Here is a 22278-nt window from a genome sequence, read left to right as displayed (position 1 = left end):
AAATTTAGTCCCTGGATGTGACACTTACATTCATCACAGACTCCTTTCAAGTGACTCTAGAAATTCCTTCTCCATTGGGGAATGAAAAAATGCGCAATTACTTATGTAACCAATTCTCTATCGCTGGATATGATTTCACTTCAGTTTTTCTTCCCACCTTTGTAAACAGTGCTGTGTAAATGCCCTGATGGATACATCTGTTTGGACTGATTGTTTTTTTTCTAAAGGAAACGATTCCTAGAAGTGGAGTTGAGTCAGTGTGTATGTACGTTTTTCAGAGTTTACATATCCATTGATATGTCATCCTCTGAAAAAGTCGCTTATGATTTGTTCTCACACAGATGGACACTAACTAGAATATCTTAAAAATATTCGCCAATATGATAAGCAAAAGTGCTTTTTCATTGTTTTTGTTTGCATTTGATGACCAGTGAAGTTTTGAGCTTTTTTCACTCATTAGCCTTTTGAATTTTTTAAAATGAATGATTCATTTTGTCCTTTGCAAACATTTAAGTGAGGGAGCTTCTTGTTGCTTTGTGACAGCTCTTTGTATGTTATGAAAATTTACTTCGTGACTTCATCAACATGTATCACAGAGCTTTTTCTTGTCATTTCTTTCCTTTCATTTTGTTCAGAAAGTTTTTTATTCTTGTTGTGGCTCAAACTACTCTTAAGATAGTAAATGTCTTCCTTATGGGTTTTATCTTTGACATTCTTAGAAATACTTCCTTATAATGGAATAAATCTCTTCTGTAGGTTTTTTTAATCTCTAAGGTGGTGATTGTAATAGTACTTGTTATAGTGAGGAGAAGTTGAGTTAATAAGAGCAAAGGGTTGTATTTGCTGTTATTAGTACTTTTTAATATTTACATCACTATGTGCAATTTATCTTGTGGTCATTATGACAGGAATAGAATTTATTCTTTCTAGGTGATTCTGATTGTCCCAGGACAATTATTGAATTCATACTTTTCTCTTTGATTTGAAATCCCACCTGTACAAAATATTTACATACACTAGAGTCTCTTTTTGAACTCATGGTTCCTTTCTGTCAATCTCCCTTCCTTACTCCAGCACCATATCTTACATATTGTAAAAATTTATTTAATCACTGGCAGTCTGATTTTTTTTGATTCTTTTCTTCCATCCCAAATTTTCTTGTCTAGTATTATGACTTTATTATTCCTGAAGAGTTCCAAAATATTTTGTTCAAGTTAAAAAACATCAGATTGGAATTTTCATGGGAGTTTTTAGTAAGTTTTGAATTATTCTTAGGAGAACTTACATCTTTACAAAACTGCTTTCCTCCATGCAATATGTTTATGTCTCTACATTCATACCTCTTACTTTAACACTCAGTATAGTCCTGAAGTTTCTCCATTTAGAACATGGGCATTATTTTTGAATTTATTCCAGTTTATTGTTTATGTTTTTGTTAATTTTGTGAGAATTTTTTGCTATTATATATTTAAATGCTTAAAACTGACATTTAGAAAGGAAGATTCGGTTTGTCAATACTCAATTTGTAACTTGTCATTTAAAATTGTAAGTATTAAGCACTTGTTCCAGAATCCTTTCTTTTCTGTTTTTAAAAATTTGTTTCCAAGATTCTCAAAATGGTCATAGCTAAGTAGTAGTATAGGTGGGGAGACAGATGGAGAGAGGTAGTGTGGCTCATGTACAGACTGTGAGCAGTTTCATGGCTGCCTTGAGGCTGGAGAAGCCGCAGAAGAGCCCAGGTTAGACCGGGGGTGGCTTTGTATGCACTTGAAAGCCAGCTTTCCTGCCTGTATGGTGAAGCCTGTTGGGCGTGGCAGGTAGATGATCAAGGTCCGATGGAGGTCATTGGCTGCACAGAACGCTGTGTCTGTGAGAACTGGCTAACATTACCATGGGAAATGCTTGGCGCCAGGAACACTGCAGGGGAGCTGGGGAGCCTGTGTGTTAAGGATTTTCCAGTCCTGGGAGTGGGAAGAGCAGACTCTGCATTCAGATCTGAGTTTGAATTCATCCTCTTTAGTTTACTGGTCCTCTGACTTTTGTCAAGTTATACATCCTCTTTGAACTCCTGTTTTCTTGTCTCTCAAAACAGGAGAATTACGGCCTGCTGCTAGAGTGTTTGATCAGTGTAAATGATTTGTGTCTATAAGATGCCACGTACAGCCACAATCTCAGTGAGAAATGGGTTGTCGCCTCTTCTTCTGCAACTCAGTGCTCGATAAGACATCGGGGGAAAGCCAGTCCCTAATTTGTTGTGATGCAATGAGGAACAAAATTAACGTTTGCCTTTCCCTAGCAGTATTCTTAATTCTTTGTTTCATTTACCTCTTTCCTCCTTTACTCTCCCCTTTCACCTCCTCCACCAAAAGAGACTGAGACTGTCTGAGAACACTAGATTCAAATTACTTTAAATGTTGGCTCATCCCCATGAAATTACAGTGACATTAAAAAAAATCTGTACACATCCCAGACGATTATATTTGATTTATACACACACACACACACACACACAATCAGGATGCCTCCCGTTTGCTGAAGGAGAAGGACCACTTTTTCTGAGTTTTCATTCACTGAGCGTGAGAGGAAAGTCTCTTAAGCAGAAATTCACCTGGCTTCATGCATGGTTTTTTAAATTGGATTTCTGCTTTGTGTCCATAGAAATATTCTCCTATTAGAAGAGGGGAAGTGGAGACATAGATATTCTGCTGAGATATTGGTGCCATCATATTTGAGTTGGAAAGGATTTATGACAGCATAGAGTTGTAACTTTTTATGGGTGAGAATCCATGATAGTGTAACTTGGACAAGAACCCGGGTCTTCTGTCTTCGTGTCCACGTGGATGAAGAGGCAACTGGGTGGGGGATGGCAGGGATCCTTCTTGCTTGAGTTCCAGGGTCTTGCTAGTTTTCATTGTTCAGCTGCCTTTAGTTTATGTCGATGTGGCCTCTCATGGGAAGGTCACTATGTCCTGATAGATTGAGTTTCTAATCAGCAAAAAGGTCTGGACCCACTAATGGTTCCCAGAGATTTTCTGCTGACCTGCTGACACTTTATATACATGAGACTTAAGAAATTGCTGGATATAAAATCTTTAATGTTATCGTTTGCCCTCGAGTTCCATAGGAATGGAGTGCTGTCTCAGGCTGTCTAAGGCTAGATCTGAACAAATATAGGGTGATAGGCTGCCCAGCTGGACCCTCCCCAATCTAATGGGATTTCCACCTTAGTTTTTAGAATCAGGCAGATTAGTTCAAATCTTGCCTTTACCATTTATTAGCTTTGTGACCTTGAGGAAGTAACTTTACTTTGTGAGGGACCAATTTTCTTTGTCTGTAAATAAGTTCAGTATTTATTTTAGGGTTTTTGTTTTAGAATTGAATGAATCAATTCCTTCATTTATTCCTAAAATACAGATCACATGGTTCTATGCTGGTGCCTTATTAGTTGATTACTAAGGGACTCAGCAGTGAGAATGTGGGTGAGGACCCCTGGATAATAGAGCTTATATTCCAGGATATGCTTGTAAAAGACTGGATTGCAGTGGATTTTTAGTAAATGTCCACTCCATTCCTAATCCCCATTGATTGTGTATATATCTTTATACTAATATATGAACAATTTTTTATTGCAATTTAAGTCTCTGTAGTATTTAAAGTATGTAGCTATAACAAAAATACGTGAAATAAAATTATCTGACTTTTATTTTCTTTTCAATAAGCAAAACAAAATAAAATAGAAAAGAAAAGAAAAAGTTTTGAAGGAGTAGAAATAATTTTATTTCCGTGGAATCAACTCCCTATGTTAGGTTTTTCGGTTGTGTTCTTAAACAGCATATAAAATTGACAGGTTTTGTGTTCAGTGTTGATAGCTGGGTGAGTAGTTTCTTTTTGTGGTTGTCTTTGATGAATTATTTGCACTAGATCATAAGTAATGTGCATGTTACATATTGGAAACGAGGAAACAGTGGAGACATACTACCTCCAATGCAGTCATTTTGTTACCGAGTCCAAACTCATTCTGCTCACCAAATGACAGGCCAATAAACCGGGAGATGAGGTGTTGGAGCAAGGAATAGTGACTTTATTTGCAAAGCTGGCAGATCCAGAAGATGGCAGACTGATGTCCTGGAGAATCATCTTCCACAAGTCAGAATTGAGTCTTCTTTTATACTAAAAAGGGGCGGGGTTTTGATTGGTTGTTGGAAACTTCTTGCTGTATGAATTGCTTGTCCTTTGAATCCGCTGTTCTTGCAGCTGTCCATGCGGATCAAATCATGTTGCCCCTGTGAAAACTCCAAAAAAAATAACAAAGGTTATTCTCTATTTTGCAACTTGCCATCTCTACATAAGTGCAGATGAATTAGCATCCTTCAAGATCACGGCCAGGAGAATAGGCTGTCCTGGATATTTCAGTCTAAAGGCAACTTTCTTTTACAAATGGTGCAGAGCTAGGAAGTCTGAGCCTAGAAAACAGGGCACAGGTTTAAAGCCAAAGGAACAGACCTAACATGGGGTCAAAATTGTTCTTTTCTATTACAATTCCCTTTTCTGCTTCATAGATAATTTTAGTAAGAAACATGAGCAATTTTGTATTTTTGCTTCTTAATAACCGATAAGTGGGCCAACTATATTTTTGTGAGCAGAGATGCTGTGCGGGCATAGGGGTCACAGCACACTCTTGTTGGGGGTGGCCGACCCTGAAACATGTCTGATGCCACGTGAGTGTTGGTGAGGGTCCCCCTAGCCAGCGGCACTCTTCAGGAAGTAGCATATGTGCTTTGACTTCTTGAGACCTCATTTTCGGCTGCAGGAAATTTTTTCAGATACTGCGATTGAAAAATCACTCCAGCTGGGGATAATTAGGGAAAAAAGGAAAAGGAAAAGGGTTTGGAGTAGAGTAGAAGAGAAGGACATAAGATCACGGAGCCTGAGTGCTTGGCAGCGGGGCCTCGGGAGAGAGGGGAGCAGAGGTGGGGAGGGGCCTGACCTTGGAACCAGCTCCTGCACCTGTCCCCGTGCCCAACCACATAGCTTCCAATGGGCCTGGGCCACCTCTCTGGGCTGGATGTCACCCTGTGCAGAACCTTGAAAATCGAATGTAAGGGGTGGGCAGCACTCACCTAGGGGGTCACTGTGGATTTCAGTCAAGTCCACAGTGCCTTTTCTGGTCATGTGCCTTCACTTGTCCTTTATCTCAGGATCTGAGGAGGAGGAGAAAGGAACTCAGGTAGAGATCCAGGAAGATATCCGACTGTGTTAAGAGAGGACAGACACAGTTAAAAGGGGACCGAGGACACTTGCAGCAAAGTAAAATGACTTCACAACTATTGCTTCAGAGCTGCAGGTGTGAGAGAGCCTAAGCCTGTTTCAGAGTGCAGGGGACAAGCGGAAAGGAATGGCAAAATTTCCACTGAAATTTGAAATTTTGTTAAATAGCCTGCTACTGTTGCTTGTATCACTTGAATGAATGCAGGCATATTTCTGTGGGCATTTATATGTTCACTCAACCCCACCAGCCACTCTTGCCCCCATCGGGGATGGGCTTTCTCAAGCACAGTGCACCTCCTGCTTGGGTGGGCCACGCTGTGGGTCCTCGCCTGGGGCCGGGCTGCTGCAGGGCACTGAGTCCCTGAGGCACGGCCTGTGATACACGACAGGAACATCTCTGCTATCGACTGAGGGCCTCCTTTTCCCCCTGCAGTGTAAGAATTCCGGTGACTGAGTTAGAAGCATGCTTCCAAGCTGTGCGTGTCCTCGGCATCCAGAAGCGGAGCCTGGAAGCTTCCGAATTTCTCCAGAATGCAGTCTACATTCACCTTCGGCAAGTGAGTGTATGTCCTTACACAAGTGGAGGAATTACTGCAGTTTTCCTGGAACTTACTCACCACTAGTCCATCTGATTTTTCTGTGCTAGGATTCAGTACGGCCTGCTAAAAAATCTGGAGTCAGATCTTGAAACCCTGATGAAGAGGATTATTTATTTTATTTCACTATATGATAATCTTTTACTTTCAAAATTCAGAATTTTTGGTTCTTTCAGGCATTTTTGGGGGGGTTGGCAAAACAAATTTGCTCTTACCGTCTTTGCGACCTGTTGCTTTGTGCCTCTCACCTGTCTTCTGTCACTTGTGAGGCAGTTCCATTTGTGACCCTGTCCGGGTTGTTCATGTTATACAACATAAAGTCTGTAAAAGTACAGTCCCTTTTACTCCGAAGACATTCCACAAATACTACTTAAATCTGGGTGTGGTTTTAAGAAGACAGAATCATTAGAACATGTACTTGCAGGTTGCTAGTGCAAAATCCCCAGATCAATAGTCTAGCTCAACATCTAAAATCTTTCTAATCTACCTTGGATTTGTATGGATAAGTGAAGCAATTTGCTAAGAATTGAACACCAGGGTTAGAATACAGGCTGGTGTAGCTCAGCAGGTCCTCCTGAGCCAGCGCTGTGCCAGAGGGCGGGGCCGAGGGAGAGGGCGGGGCTTAGGGAAAGAGGAGGGCCAAGGAGGAGGGGGGTCCTGCCCTCCCTGAGCTGACAGTTTCATGGCAAACACCTTCACCATGTGAAGAACTTGGAGTTTCTTCTAAGAACACTAGGTTTGAAAAGAGTCATAAAAGAACGGGAGTGACAAAATCTAATTTGTCTCAAGTAGGGGAGAACAGCTGGAAGGCCACTTAGGAGACTCGTGAGTCCAGGTGGGCAGTGTTGGTGGCTTCTACCTGAGCGGTGGGACAGTCAGTGGGACAGTCACCGGGAAAAAACGAACAGATTTTAGGCATGTTTAGATGGTAAAAAGGAAAGGATGAATGATGTCTGTGAAGGTAGGATGGAGTAAGGCCCAGGTTTCTGGGTGGATTAATGAGGTAAATGATGGTCCTGCTGTGCTCTGAGGAGGGAAAGCTGCAGAGGGAGCTTTGGGGGAACCCTGATGAGTTCAGCTGTGGATAAAGTGAAAGGCTGTTAAATGTGTGGTCTGGGAGCTCAGGTGAGAGCCAGTAGCGAGTAGGGGGAGGGGAGAGAGACGTTCAAGTCATTTTGTCTTGTGAGCATACAAATACTTATGAGTAATGATACACTTACGCCTCTATATTCTGGATTTAACACCCATTAAAATTTTGTTATATTGACTGCAGAGGTTCCTAATATTTTTTAATAGAAATAAAATAAATAGAAACAAAATAGTGGAGTTAATAAACATCTTAGAGTTGATGTGTGTCCTTCTATGTATTTTGATACCTCATCTGTTTATAACCATAATCTATAAAAAGTTAACTAGTTTAGCATAAGTGTTAAACAGAGGGACGTGACACACAGTTTTGGGGCTTGAAGCTGATCTTCTCGGGCAAATTATGTAGCCTCTCTGTACCTTTGTTCCATCTTCTGTTACTGCCCCCGGGCCCCTCATCACAGATGATTTCCTAGACTAGATGATGGGAGGGAGGCTGCTGAAGGGAGTAAGAAGTGGCAACTGCTAGGGACACTAAAGAGAGAGACAAAAAGAGATTAAAGTCAATAAACTCAGTACAAACAAATACTCTCAAAAGAGAAAGAATCCTGCAGTGTTTTGAGCCACTTAGCATAAGGGAAACAAAATCACGTGGACCCAAAGCTCTTGAGCATGTGAGTATTGTGGGTGGGAATGTGTCATCAGAAAAGGGTTGAGAAAAGGTCTTTTGGTTTCCATTGACGTTTCCATTAAGGATGGGGAGCAGAAGTGAAAACCCTCAGCTTCAGTGGAAGCTGCTGTTTTGTGTGAAACTGACCAAACTTTGGAGACCAGTCATCAGCGGTGCTGGCAAATGAAGAGATTTCGGGATTGGGTGGGGCACTTGCTGTGACTTCCAGGTGACCTACTGGCTGGGGGCTGTGAGGCGGGCAGTAGGTTTGCAGGGAGACCCGGGCATAATCCCTCGCTCTGAGGCTGCTGGTCTGACTAGCAGACCTGGGCACAGGCAGTCCTAATTGGGCAGCTCGGGATGTGGCCTGGGACACCTGCCGTGCTGAGGGGGAGAAGAGCGCTTCCCTGAGGGGGTGTCCCTGCGGAGAGTGGAAACATCCTCCTGCAGGGGAGGAAGAGCCTCTGAGCAGGGTGCTGGTTGCACAGGCAAGACCACCCTGAGCACTGAGGGTTTGGGGAGCCGGAAGTCACACAGTGGCCAGAGCAGCCTTGTTCCTGAGAAACTAGAGGGAGAAGAGGCTGAAAAGTCAGGCTAGGGTCAGACACTGTGGTGGGTTATGAGTGACAGTAAAGGACTGGTCAGGCAGGCACGAGAGAACCCTGTGGGTGTCCCAGCTGGAGCGTCACGCCAGAGGGTGGAGCTGAGTTATAGACTTTGCCACTTATTAGCTGTGTGACTTTGAGCAAGATCACCCCACCTCTCTATATATACCTTCATCTGTAAAATGACACAGTGACAAGCTCGTGTCATCAGAAGGCTTAGTTTAGCTCTTATCCTCTGTGTCCAGTCCTGTCAGTGCTGCCCTGCAAGTTTCTGCAGTGGCTGCTCTTACCCTGAGATGGGAGGGCATAGAGGGACTTTGTAGCGCCCGAGGGCAGGAAGGGGTTGCTTTAAAAACAGACATGTAGCCGCCTGCAGCTGCAGGCCTGCAGGCAGTTTGGTTGATGGTCCTGGAGAGGACTTTGGAGGCCTTAGCATCGTCATAAGACTTGTTTTCCCTTGGGGGCCAGAATTGCCTATGCAGATTAATGTGGAAAATTTGGGCTTCTGGCAAAGCTGTTTTCAGAGATGGTAATATATATAACATATCGTAGAAAATATAATGCTTTTATTTAATCTGTGGGACTTTGCAGCTGTTGGGAACACCTCTGTTGGCCTGGTCTCCACGGAGGACACTAGGGGTCGGCAGAGCGTGCGGGAGGGCAGGTAGCCTGCAGTGCTGCTGCGGGGTGTTCTCCCGAGTAGAGCACTCTGCTGAGTTGACTCTTCTCTGAGTTTGGTTGCCAGATGAGCAGACAGCAAATTAATGAGTTCTGGTGGGATTGTATAATGACAGAAAGAAAGAGGGACCCGTAGTTTTTCTGGACTAGAACACGCTTTTGGTTCCTGATCCAGTGTGTTCCATTACAGAATTGATGAGTTGTGTCTATTCTGGGACTTGTAGACTGAGAGAAATGTGTAGCCTGAAAGTTTAGAGTTACACTTTATTAGGCGGGAGGACTCGAGGCGGGATGACAGCCTTCAAATCTGTCTGAGGGACTGCTCCCAAGAAGTAGGGGAGGAACTAGGATTATATAGGAGCTTTACAACAAAGACCAGGGAGTCGGAACAATAAAAGATTGCTTGTTATCTAAAGAAATCCAGGCATCTCAAGTTAAAGAATTTAGTGCCTTTGTATGTATCATTTGACCTCACTGGATTCATTCTTTAGACAAGCACCTAGCTATCTAGGGCAATTATCCTGTCTTCTTATTCTCAGTCTGTTCAGAGGGCAGCATTGTGAGTGGCTGTAGAGGCTGGGCTTCAGGTCTGTCCGCACTGGGGTGTGGCGGCAGCCTTGATGACTTGGTTTCAGCATTCTTTGTTTACTGACATGGTTGTAGTATTTTAATTCACATTGTAGTATTTTCATTCACAGACTGATTGTGGATAATCTGGAAACTTGCAAAGGAAACGAGATGGAATTACTGCAGGTACCTTCTACTTTAATAAGCCGTGTGCAAACATAAACATGGAGGAAGCATACATTTGAATTTGGTGGTGTAGGGAAGGGTTTCTGCACATTACAGGAGAACGCAAGGCTGAATATCTCTTCTTTGTTGGCAGGGATGTGGGTCAACCTGTCTTTTCTGTAGCGGTTTCTGAGAGCACTTTATGGTAATTAACAAACATTGACAAACGGTGGCACACTTTGCATTTAAGAGCTGACCTGTGCAAACGTGTATTGGACAGGTGGATTTCATAGGCAAGTGGTGAGGTGGATTGGAGAGAGGTGTAGCCCAGGCCTGGGCTCAGATTCAGGTTTAAATCGCCATTTCCTCACCAAAGGACCTTGGACTAGAGTGTAACCTCCATTAAACTGTTGGTGAATCTGTGAAATATGCATTATAATATTCGTTTCTTCCTGGGTTTGTTGTAAGTTTAAACAGTATTATAACACACATGAAACACTTAACAGGCACTTAGCAGTGTTCACTGTGTCCTTCCGCCCCGCTTAGCGTGTGTTACAGCCGTAAAGGTAGCATGTGCCTGTTGAGGACGTACTGGTAGCCCCTTGAATAGGTTGTGAATTTGGTGATTTCCTTTAATCCTTGAAACTCTACGTGCCATGGGCAGTTATTTTCATGAACAGATGAGGAATCTTAGGGTAAAGAAGACGGTGTAATTTGCCCAAAGTCAGACCATAATTTTGGGTGCAGGGGCCTCTGTTCAGCATGGGACCCTGGGCTTTCTGCCCTCTCCGTTCAGCACCAGAGCCAGACGTGGAGTCGCCTGTCTCCCAGCCCAGAATATCCGGCAGGCAGCAACACAAACCTGGACCTGTTCTGCTTAAGCAAAAACTCCGGAGGGGAGGCAGGTACTAAAGGGATAAATGTAAAAACAGACGACTGTAAACTGTTATCAGCTCAGAGAAGGAAAGGAACACGCCTCGCCGTGCAGAGCTGGGAGCTTTCCCTTCCGGGCTGCTCTGGGGGCGTTCATTTCAGCTAAACAAACTCCGCTCCTGCACCAAGGCATGAAGGCAGGGTGCATGTAACCAGGCTGACTGTGCCTCGTTGATCATATTCATTCTTAATCCAGTGTCAGCTGTCACGGGCACTTACCTAGTAAAGAGATGTCGGCCATAATCATCACGCACTTTGCTTGGTAGTTTTATTGGCCCCACTTTTGAGATGAGGTAATTGAAGCTGGGGAGTTTGCTGCATGCCCGTGATTACCTTGGAAATACCCCCACTGGTCTTTCAACCTAGACTGGTGTGGCTGTTACATCCCAGCCCTGTGAATGGCATCGTGTAGCTTCTACCAAGTGGCCCAAATGACTGACATTGATTTTCTTAATCCGTAGGAAATGGTATGTAACAATAAGAGAAAAGGTGGTAAGAAATTCTTTGGAAAACTAGAACAAAATCCAATACTTCCCCAGCTGGGGTAGCGTACCCAGTGTCACTCATCCCACTCACAGCCTGGCACCTCCTCCCTCCCGACTCCGTGTTCAGAAGCCACTCTGAGCCTTCGAAGAACATTTTGCCTCGTGACACTTTTGACTAAGACCTATGACCTCTCTGTCCCTGGTTAACTCTCTCTTCAAGGCCATTTAAATTTTATGCAGGCTCCTCCACTCCGATGTAAGAAAAGACTCTTTAAACTTCTTGATGAAGCTCCTAAATGAAGATCTTGTGAAGGAAACCTAGTCAAAACCTGGGAGGTTTGCACACAGTGACTGCATGCAACCTCAGCACTTTGTGAAGTTCAGAATCAGAGGGGTGGGAGACACAGGAAAGGCTTTTTAAGGTAGAAAGGGGAAAGTGAAAGGATGCAGGCTGTGTGAGACTGAAACATCTCGGTCCCAGCCAGCAAGGCACCTGCGTTCAGGATGGTGTATGGGGAGTACAGAGTTCTCACAAAGAAAGAAGTGGTGGGATGGGAGGGAGGACAGATAGATTCTTTACTAGGGAAGGAAAAAGTGGGCTGAAAATTTCCTGGTTGAATAAGAGGACTGTGAAATGATGTGCTTGCATTTTGGAGAAAAGGGTTTTGTGGGGACAGGCCTAGGAGAACGCTCTCTGGCTGGGGAGTCAGCACAACAGAGAACCACAGAGAACCGGGCTGACCTCAGGGCCCCTGCTGGGGGAGGGGCTGCCCGCCATTTTGGTCCTGGGGGCTACTTCTGTCCCTTAGCTGGGGCCTCAGAACTCCCTTCACATTCCAGTCCTGTTGATACAAGAAAACATAAGTGGGGCATGGGAAGGGCTGTGTCCCAGGCTTTGGTTGAGCCCCTGGAATGTGCCCCACCAGACGTGGGTCCTTGGCTTCATGCAGGAAAGATTTCAAGAGCAAGCCACTGTTGAGTAAAGGTAGATTTATTCACAGAGACACATTGGAAGGCAGGAGAAATGCCACGAGGTGTGGGGGTTGGGTGCTCATATTAAAAGTAGTTACACACTCCACAGACAAAGTGTGGGCCTTCTCCGAAGAGGGAGAGAGAGTGATGACCGCGAGGTGGCGCTGTGTTGCTGGTTTTCATGGGCTTGGTTGTTTTATGTGCTAATAATTAGAAGGAGCAGCCTAAGGGCAAGGGGCTGGGATTCCCAGGGAGTTGGCCATTTCCCACCGTTTGACCTTTTGTGGCTAGCCTTGGGATGGCCATGGTGCCTTGGGGCGTGTTATTCACCATGTTACTATTACAACGGGTGTATAATGAAGCTCAAGATCTGCTAGAAGTAAAATCTCTTCATCCTGAGCCTCAAGGCCTACTGGGGGTTGAATCCTTCACCATTTTGATGTTAATTGCTGTGGCCTTCATTGAATGGCTGTGCTCTGGCCCCTTCCATCCTGTCTCACTGTGTTGACACAGAGAGAGCAAAGGCCGGGCCCTGCCTGTGCTCCTGCATTTAACAGGGTGAGGGGTGGGGTGTGCTGAAGATGACTCTGAGTGGTGAGAAGGTTGTTTCAGATTTTCCCACGTGGGACATGGGGACGTGCCAGCAGCCACCGCAGATTTATCTCACGGGCATTATCGCTTGTGTCACTCATCTTTTTCTATTTTTCTTTCTTTTTTTTTTTCAAGTATTTAATCTAAATTTAACATCAGGTTTTCTTAGGAAAGAAATTTCTCTTTTTCTTTTCATTGGGGCTCTTTTGGGGGGGTAGGTAATTAGGTGTATTTATCTGTTAGAGGAGGCCCTGGCGGTTGAACCCGGGACCCCGTGCACGCTAAGAACACGCTCTACCACTGAGCTCTACCACCCGCCCCATCATCTTTTACTTTTTGCTTTAGCTGCCAAGAATCTTACGGCTGAATTTCTAGTCGGCCTTTAACACTTACCCTGACTTCATGGCATTCGTTTTTATGAGTTTACTTCCCCCTGGTTTCATTTAAGTATTGAATCTCCATTTTCTCTTCACTCTAACTTTTGTCTTTTTGTTGTTATGGTTGTTAAGCTGTGTTAAAAATTGTTTAATTTCTCTTTTAGCAGGAGGCTGAAAGTAAATAATTATGTAAACAAACTTATCACACTTAAATGTTTTATACTTTCTAAGCTGTTTATTAGTTACTTAAAAACCGAATTGAATACTGAAGTGATAACATTTTAAAATTATTTTTTAACATTTTATAAAAGTATAGCTGATTTACAATATGATATGTTTCAGGTGTACAATAGTTGCACAATTTTTATTGTTATGCTCCATTTATAGTTATTGTAAAACATTGGCTATATTCCCTGTGTCGTAAGATCCATCCCTGTAGCGTGTTTATGTTAGATGGAGCAGTTTGTATAAGAAAGTTGGGTAATACAAAGTCTGGGGCGTGGCTCTGTCTAACCCATGTTCCCGGTCACCCTTCCTGTCAGAGCCCAGGCCCTCACTCCTGTCTGCAGGGGAGCAACTGGAGGCAGCCCTCATCAGCGCTGGCACCACCCTCTGAGTGGCAGTGACAGCAGTGACTGTGTTTGGATGTGCAAAGTGTTGTTCCAGGAGCTTTACATGCATTTCTGCATTTAATAATTAAAGCCCTCCTTTGAGGAATCATTTTAGGTTTTTAATGAATAATACATTTTATTTTGATTTTGAGAGTTCAAACTTCCAGAAAATTTACTGGAATAGTACAATAAAGGCTTAGATACAGTTCACCTAAAAGGGCACTGTTTGCCCTTTTGTGTCTGGCTTATTTTAGTATAAACTTTCAAGGTTCATCCATGTTGTAGCCTCAGTCAGTACTTTATTCTTTTGGTTTTATAATATCCTTTTTCTTTTTTTTTCGTTTTTTCTCTATTTAAAAATATTTTCATTGAATTCTAGTCAGTTTATAATGTTGCGTCAGTTTATAATTTTGCATCAGTTTCTTGTGTACAGCACAACACTTCATTTATATAGGAACATACATGTATTCATTTTCATATTCTTTTTCAACATAAGTTACTATAAGTTATTAAATATATTCTCCTGTGCTATACAGTATAAACTTGTTGTTTACTCTATACATACTCAGTATCTGCAAATCTTGAACTCCCAATTTATTTCTTCCAACAACCTCTCCCTTCTGGTAACCATAGTTTGGTTTCTATGTCTGTGTGTCTGTTTCTGTTCTGTAGATAAGTTTATCTTTTTGTTTGTTTGTTTTTTTAGATTCCACATGTGAGCGATCTCATATGGTATTTTTCTTTCTCTTTCTGGCTTACTTCACTTAGAATGACATTCTCCACGTCCATTCATGTTTCTACAAATGGCATTATTTTATTATTTTTTTATGGCTGAATAGTAGTCTATTGTACAAATATACTACAACCTCTTTATCCAGTCATCTGTCAGTGGACATTTAGGTTGTTTCCATGTCTTGCTATTGTAAATAGTGCTGCTCTGAATATTGGGGTGTAGGTATCTTTTTGAATTACGGTTCCTTCTGGATATATGCCCAGGAGTGGGATTGCTGGGTCATATGGGAGGTCAATGTTTTGTCTTTTGAGGAACCTCTGTACTGTTTTCCACAATGGCTCCACCAAACTGCAACCACAGTGTAGTAGGGTTCCCTATTCTCCACAGCCTCTCCAGCATTTATTGTTTGTGAACTTCTGAATGATGCCTATTCTGACTGGTGAGATGTGATATTTGATTGCAGTTTTGATTTGCATTTCTCTGATAATGATATTGAGCATTTTTTCATGTGCCTATTGGCCATTTGTATGTCTTCATTGGAGAAAAGCTTCTTTAGGCCTTCTGCCCATTTTTGAATTGAATTGTTTGTTTTTCTTTCTTATCAAGTGTAAAAGGTGTTATATATTCTGGGAATTAAGCCCTTGTCAGTCTCATTTATTTCAACTATTTTCTCCCATTTCATAGGTTGTCTTTTAGTTTTGCTTACTGTTTCCTTTGCTGTGCAAAACCTTGTAAGTTTAATTACATCCCACTTGTATATTTTTGCTTGTATTTCTATTGCTTGAGTAGACTGCTCTAGGAGAACATTGCTGAGATGTATGTCAGATATTTTGCCTATGTTTTCTTCTAAGAGGTTTATAGTGTCTTGTATACATGTTTAAGTCTTTAACCCATTTTGAATTTATTTTTGTGTATGCTGTGAGGGAGTAGTCTAACTTCATTCATTTACATGCAGCTGTCCAGTTATCCCTACACCATTTGCTGAAGAGGCTGTCTTTACTCCATTGTATGTTCTCACCTCCTTTCTCAAAGATTCAATGACCAAAAGTTTGTGGGCCTATTCTTGGTAATTTTGTTTATCCGTTCATTGATGGATGGATATTGTTTGTAACCTTTGGCTACTCTGAATGATACTGCCATGAATATTGATGTGCAAGTTTTTGTGAGAATATGTTTTCATTCTGTTGGCTGTAGAGTTGGCCCGCCATATCTGTAATTTCCACTTCATGGATCCAGATGGCTGATTGTAAAGGGACTCGAACATCCTTGGATTATGTTATCCAGGGTGGGGGGTTCCTGAAACCAACCCCCCGAGGATACTGAGGGATGACTCTACATGTAGGAGTGGAATTGCTGAGCCATATAACTCTAACCTTTTGAGGAAACACCAGACTTCTCCAAAGAAGCTGCACCATTGTCCCTTTCCACTGGCCGCAAATGAGGTATCTCTGCCTCCTCAACGACACTTGTTATTGTCCATGATTTGATTAAAACCGTCCTAGTGGGTGTAAAATGAGAACTCATTTTGATTTTGATTTGGCTAGTGATGCTGAGCTTCTTTTCATGTGCTTATCGGCCATTTGTGTATTTATTTAAATCCTTGGCAAATTTAAACATTGGGTCGATTTTCTTTGTATTGTTCAGTTGTAAGCATTTTTTATATATCCTGAATACTAGTCTCTTCTTAGATACATGCTTTGCAAAATTTTTCTCCTATTCTGCATATTGTCCTTTCACTTTAGTTTTTTTAAGCATTAAAACAATTTCTTTACAGGGGAGGTAATTAGATGTATTGATTTATTTTATTTTTCTTGCTAAGCATACACTCTGTCACTTGATATACCCCCTTCCCCTGTCATTTCACTTTCTTGATGATGTAATTTGTAACAAAAAGTTTTAACTTTGATGAAGTCCAGTTTATCTGCTTTTTTCTTCTATCACTTGTGCTCTTCGTATTGTATCTAGGAAACCAAAGCCTATCCTAGGACCACAAAGATTTATAATGTGTCTTCTTTTAGAAAGTTTATAGGTTTAGTTTTTACGTTTCTGTCTGTGATCAATTTTGAATTAATTTTTATTTATTTAAAATATGGGGGTCCAGATTCCAGATTCATTCTTTTGCCTGCAGATACTAAGCACTCCCTGCACCATTTGTTGAATAGACTATTCTTTCAATGGAGTGTTGTTGACACCCTTGTGGAAAACTGACTGTAAATGTAAGTTTTTCCCCCTGTGTTTTTATTATGTCTCATAGATTTATTTATCCAAACTTATGCCAGTACCATTCTGACTTAGTACTATAGCTTTTTAGTACACTTTAAAGTGAGTCCTCCAACTTTGCTCTGCTTTTTCAAGATTGTTTTGGCTGACCTGGGCCCCTTGCACTTCCATATGAATTTTGGGATCACTTTTTCAATTTTTGCAAAGAAGTCAGCTGGAATATTGATAAGGATTCCACTGAATTTGTAACTCACTTTGGGGAGTCTTAACATTTTTAACAATATTGTCTACCATTCCATGAACATGGGATGTGTTCCATATATGTAGATCTTTTAAGTATTATTTCGGTGATACATCAAAATATTCAATGTACAAATCTTGTAAATTTTTGTTAAATGTATTTCTCATTTTATTTTTAATGCTGTTGTAAATGGAAAGGCTGAGCTTCTTGAGGGTAGGACTATATATTAATTTGTTTATTTCTAGGATTTCTACACAGCAAATACTCTAGGTTTATATTTGCTACATAAATCTATCCACAACTCTTCCCACCCCCATGTTATAAGAAACCTAGACCCAGGTTAAGCTACCTGAACACCTATGTGGAAGTGAGAATTGAGACCCTTGGTTGGGGCTTTGTGGAGATGATACTGAGAGCTTATTTAGGATGGCTTCATCTTAAATTCCTTTAAACAACACTTTTGGTGTAGTCAGATACATTAAGATCATGCCCTTTTGATGTGCAGAGGAGCTAAGACTATCATTTTCAAATAATTTCTAGTGAGAGTGTTGTACTTGAAATCAAATTTGCATCAATCTTTGAAGATATATGTTTCAGGAATTTTGACTAAAGAACTCCTGTCTTTATTCATTAATGACAACTAAATTCTCAAGCAACATGTAAGAGTTTGAGCAAACTGCCCCAGCCCCGTAGTGCTGGTTGGCTGCAGCTGTAACTGGAGTCAGTGCTTACCTCTACCAGCACGCTTGGGCTGATCTGCTCAAAGGTGTTCGTCCAAATGTTTGTCTGTAGTCTGTTGGACAAAGCCATAAAACATTGAGTTAAGGTTGCTGGAATGCAATATATTCCTATTAATATTAAGTAAGCACATATTGAGTGCTTACTGTATGTTGGGAATTGTCCCTCAGCCTCACATGTATATTATTTCACTTAAAACTTCATATATTTCCTTGTTATTCTCACTTTACAGATAAGGAGACTGAGAATTAGGTCTTCTGTATTTTGGATGGAGCTCATTATCAATGACAGGAAGTTGTAAGGAAAAAGATATTGATTCATCCTGAGAAAATATTTTTCTGATCGTCAGCAGTGAAGAGGGTGAACACTGAAGAAGGTGATCATTGTTTGAGTGAGACGAGTCCCGGGTTGTACGGAGTCAGCATCCCTGTCCTGGACACGGCACGTGTAGATCTGTGTGGTGGGTGAGGCGGCGAGGCCGCGCAGGGAACGTGGATGCCGGGCCATTGGGCTGTGCTCAGGCCCAGTGGGGCTTTCTCCTAAGGGCAGTGGACCGTCATTGACAGATCTTAAGTAGGGGAGAGGGGTGCTCTCGTAGATCACTTTTGTCTTGTAGAATGCTTAGAAACATTTAGAAGGCTCTGCAGGAGGTGATGTGATGAGTCAGATTAGGGTGGCTGCCAGGTGCAGGAGTGTAGAATTTTCAAGTGGTTTTCAGTCCCAGTTTTGTGGCTGAGTAGCTGTGTCACTTTGGATGATGCACTCAAGGAAGTAAACAATTTATCTAATCAATTGAAGAAGTGATATACCGACCTCCCAGGACTGCTGTGGCGATCCAGTGAGATAACGTGTGCACAGTGTGCAGCATGGACCCCAGCACACAGTCAGTGCTGAGTGAGTGCCAGTGAGTACCTGGTAGGTCAGGTGTGGGTGGTGGGACTCGGTGACTGAGGAAATCTGGGCCCTGAAGGTGGGGTCCAGTCACATCTGTGAGTGATGGGCCTGAGCTGGGAGAGGCAGGGAGACCTTGCCCCCCGACCAGGGGCCCTGGGTAGGATGGCTATGGGAGGAGCACCGTGAAGTCAGCTCTTTGCAGGTGGAGCTCGAGTTGCCTTTGAGACATCTAAGTGCATTGTCATGAGCTCAAAGAGGAGGTCTGGGCCCGGGCCGTGAATTTTCCTATAATCTTAACCCCTGAGGACGGCGAGGTATTGATCACAGAACGTGAAGACATACTTTACAGGACAAGTGAATAGTAGTATCATCTCTGTCATCAAAGCTCACATCTCTTTATTCATCACAAGTTTGCTATTGGGTACTTACAGAGCTCACTTCACCGCCATCCCCTGGGCTCAGGCTCCACAGTAAAGAGCTGGTGAGCCTCCCTCTTTTCCAGAAGAAGACACATTTAGCTGGTAGAATTCTGTACCTCGCCAGACTTAGAATTTTAGTTTGTTGTTTTAATTCTATTTTCTGTTAGCCATCTCCTGACAGGAGAGACGTTTTACCTCATGGACATATTTCAATTAGCTGTTACTGAGAATTGCTGATCTGATCCATAGTGTAAGTATTATATTAAAATTGTAGAGTATATATCATTTTTCTGTCTTTGCCCTTTAATTTTGTATGCCCCTTCAAGTCTCTATCCTATTTGGGGCCTTATTTTTTTAAATTAAAAAATGTCTATTTGCAGTTAAGAAAACAAAAGAAAAGAAAAAATACACATGATAGCTAAACTTAGAAAATATCTAGTGTGTTTTCTGTCTCGGCAACGGAGGGTTCTAGAAACTAGTGAAAACCTTCATTACACAAGTTTCTTAAAATGCTGATTAAGAAATAAAACCTTCCTTCTTCATCTTTCAAGCTGCACAGCTAATTGTGAAGAAAGTGAGGGGAAATCCTCAGAAGCCAAGACAAACCAGAAAGCAGGAATTCTGGGTGATACACGAGCCTTAGAAGCCCTGGGGTGCCTGTTGGCTCCTGTACTGAGTTTCAGTTGCCTTGACAGGAGGGTAGGAGCTGAGCCCGAGTCTTCTCACACTGGGAGTTGGATGACTGATCATATGTACGGCCAAGCCCATTCCGAGAAGCATGGTTTACTAAAAGGTTAACTATGAAAAAAAATTCCTCAAGGTAAGACAGTAAGGAAAGTCAATTTTTTTGGGAGAGGGGAAAAATAACAAATCCAAAGTAAGGATATAGTTTAAAGCTCTTCTGGCATGAGAGTAACCACAAACTCCTGGCAGAGAATCACAGCTACTCCTGGAATGAGAAGCTGTGGTTTGAATGAATCAGTGAGCAGCCATTCCGAAAAAGGCCTCCAGAGTCTTGAGGATCAAGATACTTGACTGCAAACACCTGTCTTCCAAGGTCTCTATCAAATAACCAGAAAGGTTTTAAAGGAAAGAAGCCATAATCATAGTTTTATTTCTTAACATTACTTTATGCTAGGAATTCAGAGGTGACTATGGAGTTGTCTCCTCTTTTATGGACCTTACCTTCTCTTTGGGGAGACAAACTGACATAGTTGGGGAGCTTGGTGGAGGGAGGTGATAGTCTGTTGCAATTTGCCAGGAGAGGAGATTAAGAAAGCAGTGAAGGGTGGGTGAACTTTTTAGCTAAGGACATTCTTGTTCTGCTGGCCCTTAATTGCAGGCTCAATGAGTAGTCACTGGAGGGAATAGATCTTACGGAGGATGGACTTAGCTCAGGCCTCTTTAGAATGGACAAGTGAACCTGGAGAAAGACAGTCAAATCTGTGCAGACATTAAAGTTCACTTGAACGTGCTCCATCCCTGAGCCAAAGATAGGACAAATATGCAGCACTTCTTAAGGACAGGAGTGGTTTTTAAGGTTCTCCAAGAATGAAGCCCAGGGAACCGAGATGGCCAGTTGTCAAACTGTGACTTTGCACTTAGGACGGTGTACCCACCAAGGGTATTGGCCTTTTATACATTTCCATTTCTCTTTAATACATGTCAGGTGATGAGGACGTGGGCACAAGTGTTTGACATCTTGTCGAGGCGACTTTGGGTACCTGCCTAGAAACGCGGGCACGGCTACAGCTGCGTCACACATGTTGCCGCCCATCCCACTCCCCGGCTCCGTGATCACGGCAGAGTGGTTCCTTGTTGACCTGTCCATCTCCTCTGTGACATCATAACCCATGAAAAGACCGGAGAGTATTAACTTGGCTTTGTTAAATTCAAAGGAACAGATCTAATATGGAGTCAGATTTGTTCTTTCCTATTTCAGTATTGCCATGGAGAAGACAGTTTGGGCAGCTTTTTATAGGGTCCTCGAGGCTTTCTCTCTCAGCCTCTGGGCACCTTTATTGAAAACCCTTCATAGCTGTCTGGAGTGCTGGAAAACCACTCCGACTGTTTTGCCCTGAAGATGTGTTCAGTTTATAACTCATCTCTACTCCTTGGAAAACAACTCAATAAAAACTCAGTTGGTTTTCCACCAGCCATGGGCAGGGGTGAGGGATACCTTGTTATTATTTCATAAAATAATAATAATAATAAAAATAGTAATAATAAAAATAATAATAATAATAATAATAATAATAATAATAATAATAATAATAATAATAATAACAATAAAAAAAGAAGTCTTAAAACAGCACTGGGCACATAGTTGAGAGTCAATAAATGCTTCCTGGCTTAAATCAAAAGTGATGACTCAGTGATTCCATGGCTGCTGTATTTGCTGAGCTAGTTACTCCTTTGCTCCATTACACATTTTTTTAACTGAAAAAGAAATACATGCAAATGGTTAAAAAAAATTCAAACAGCACAAAAATACACAAGTGAAAGAAGTTTTCCCTCATCCTCTGTTCTTCCAGCCCTCCCTGGAGATGCCACTGTTTACTATCCTTTGGATGCTTTTCCAGATATGCTATGCACATTCCCAAATATGTATGTAAATTCCTTTAAAGTTTTAGTTATTTTTAACTTAAAGGGATTTAAATCCTCAAGTGGCTTCTGCCTCGGTAATAGAAAAAAACAAACCTGACTCCATATTAGATCTGTTCCTTTGATTTAACCCTTTGCTCTGTCTCCTAGGCTTCATCTTGCTTGTAAAACAATGTTGCTTAGAGCCTGAAATATACAGGAGAACCTATTCTGAAGGCTCTGATCTTTAAGTATATTTAACACATTTTCATTCATAAAAAGATTAGAAATTGCAGAATAGAAAATAACGTTTGTTTTGTTAGAGGTTTACAGAGATTTGACCCAGGCAGATAGCTGCAAGAACAAAGGATTCTAACAAGAAGGAATTCCTACACCAAGAAGATTGCAACAACCAAGCACGTAGGAAAAGAGCCTGAATTCTGACTTGGGGAGATGGTTTTCCAGGACATTAGTTTGCCATCTAGGTCTACAGAAACTTGCTATTCCATACCCCAACACCTGGTCTCCCAACTTATTGGCCTGTCCTGCACTGAAGAGAATGAATTTGGATTTGGTAGCACTCCTATATACCTAGCAAGCTGGGCACTGGAACTGAGTGTTATGGAAACAACAGGCCAGCCAAGGAACAATCACCACTCGGAGTGTTGGTGTACTCAGATTTATTATGCCGGCGGGCTCAGAGGGGCTTCTGCTCCGAATTTCTGAGCACCCACCTCCAAGACATACACATGAAGTTTTAAAGGGTTAATTACAAGTAAGGGTGTATTAGCCAATAAGGCTCAAGCAACAAAAAGCAAGGAATCAGCACACTGGTGCTTGTCAACT

At 42.1% G+C, this 22278-nt stretch overlaps 1 long non-coding RNA gene across 1 annotated transcript in view; it reads left to right on the top strand.

Moving 5' to 3' along the window:
* LOC135320525 (uncharacterized) overlaps positions 1–22278 on the top strand; it is a 64480-nt gene that overhangs the window by 27286 nt on the left and 14916 nt on the right. The window contains exon 4 of the long non-coding RNA XR_010379694.1: positions 5702–5825. This is a non-coding gene — a long non-coding RNA (uncharacterized LOC135320525). The remainder of the gene's footprint in view (positions 1–5701; positions 5826–22278) is intronic.

Source organism: Camelus dromedarius, unplaced genomic scaffold, assembly GCF_036321535.1.
Source record: "Camelus dromedarius isolate mCamDro1 unplaced genomic scaffold, mCamDro1.pat HAP1_SCAFFOLD_43, whole genome shotgun sequence".
Taxonomy (NCBI): domain Eukaryota; kingdom Metazoa; phylum Chordata; class Mammalia; order Artiodactyla; family Camelidae; genus Camelus; species Camelus dromedarius.
This window is presented reverse-complemented; position numbering and strand designations above follow the sequence as displayed.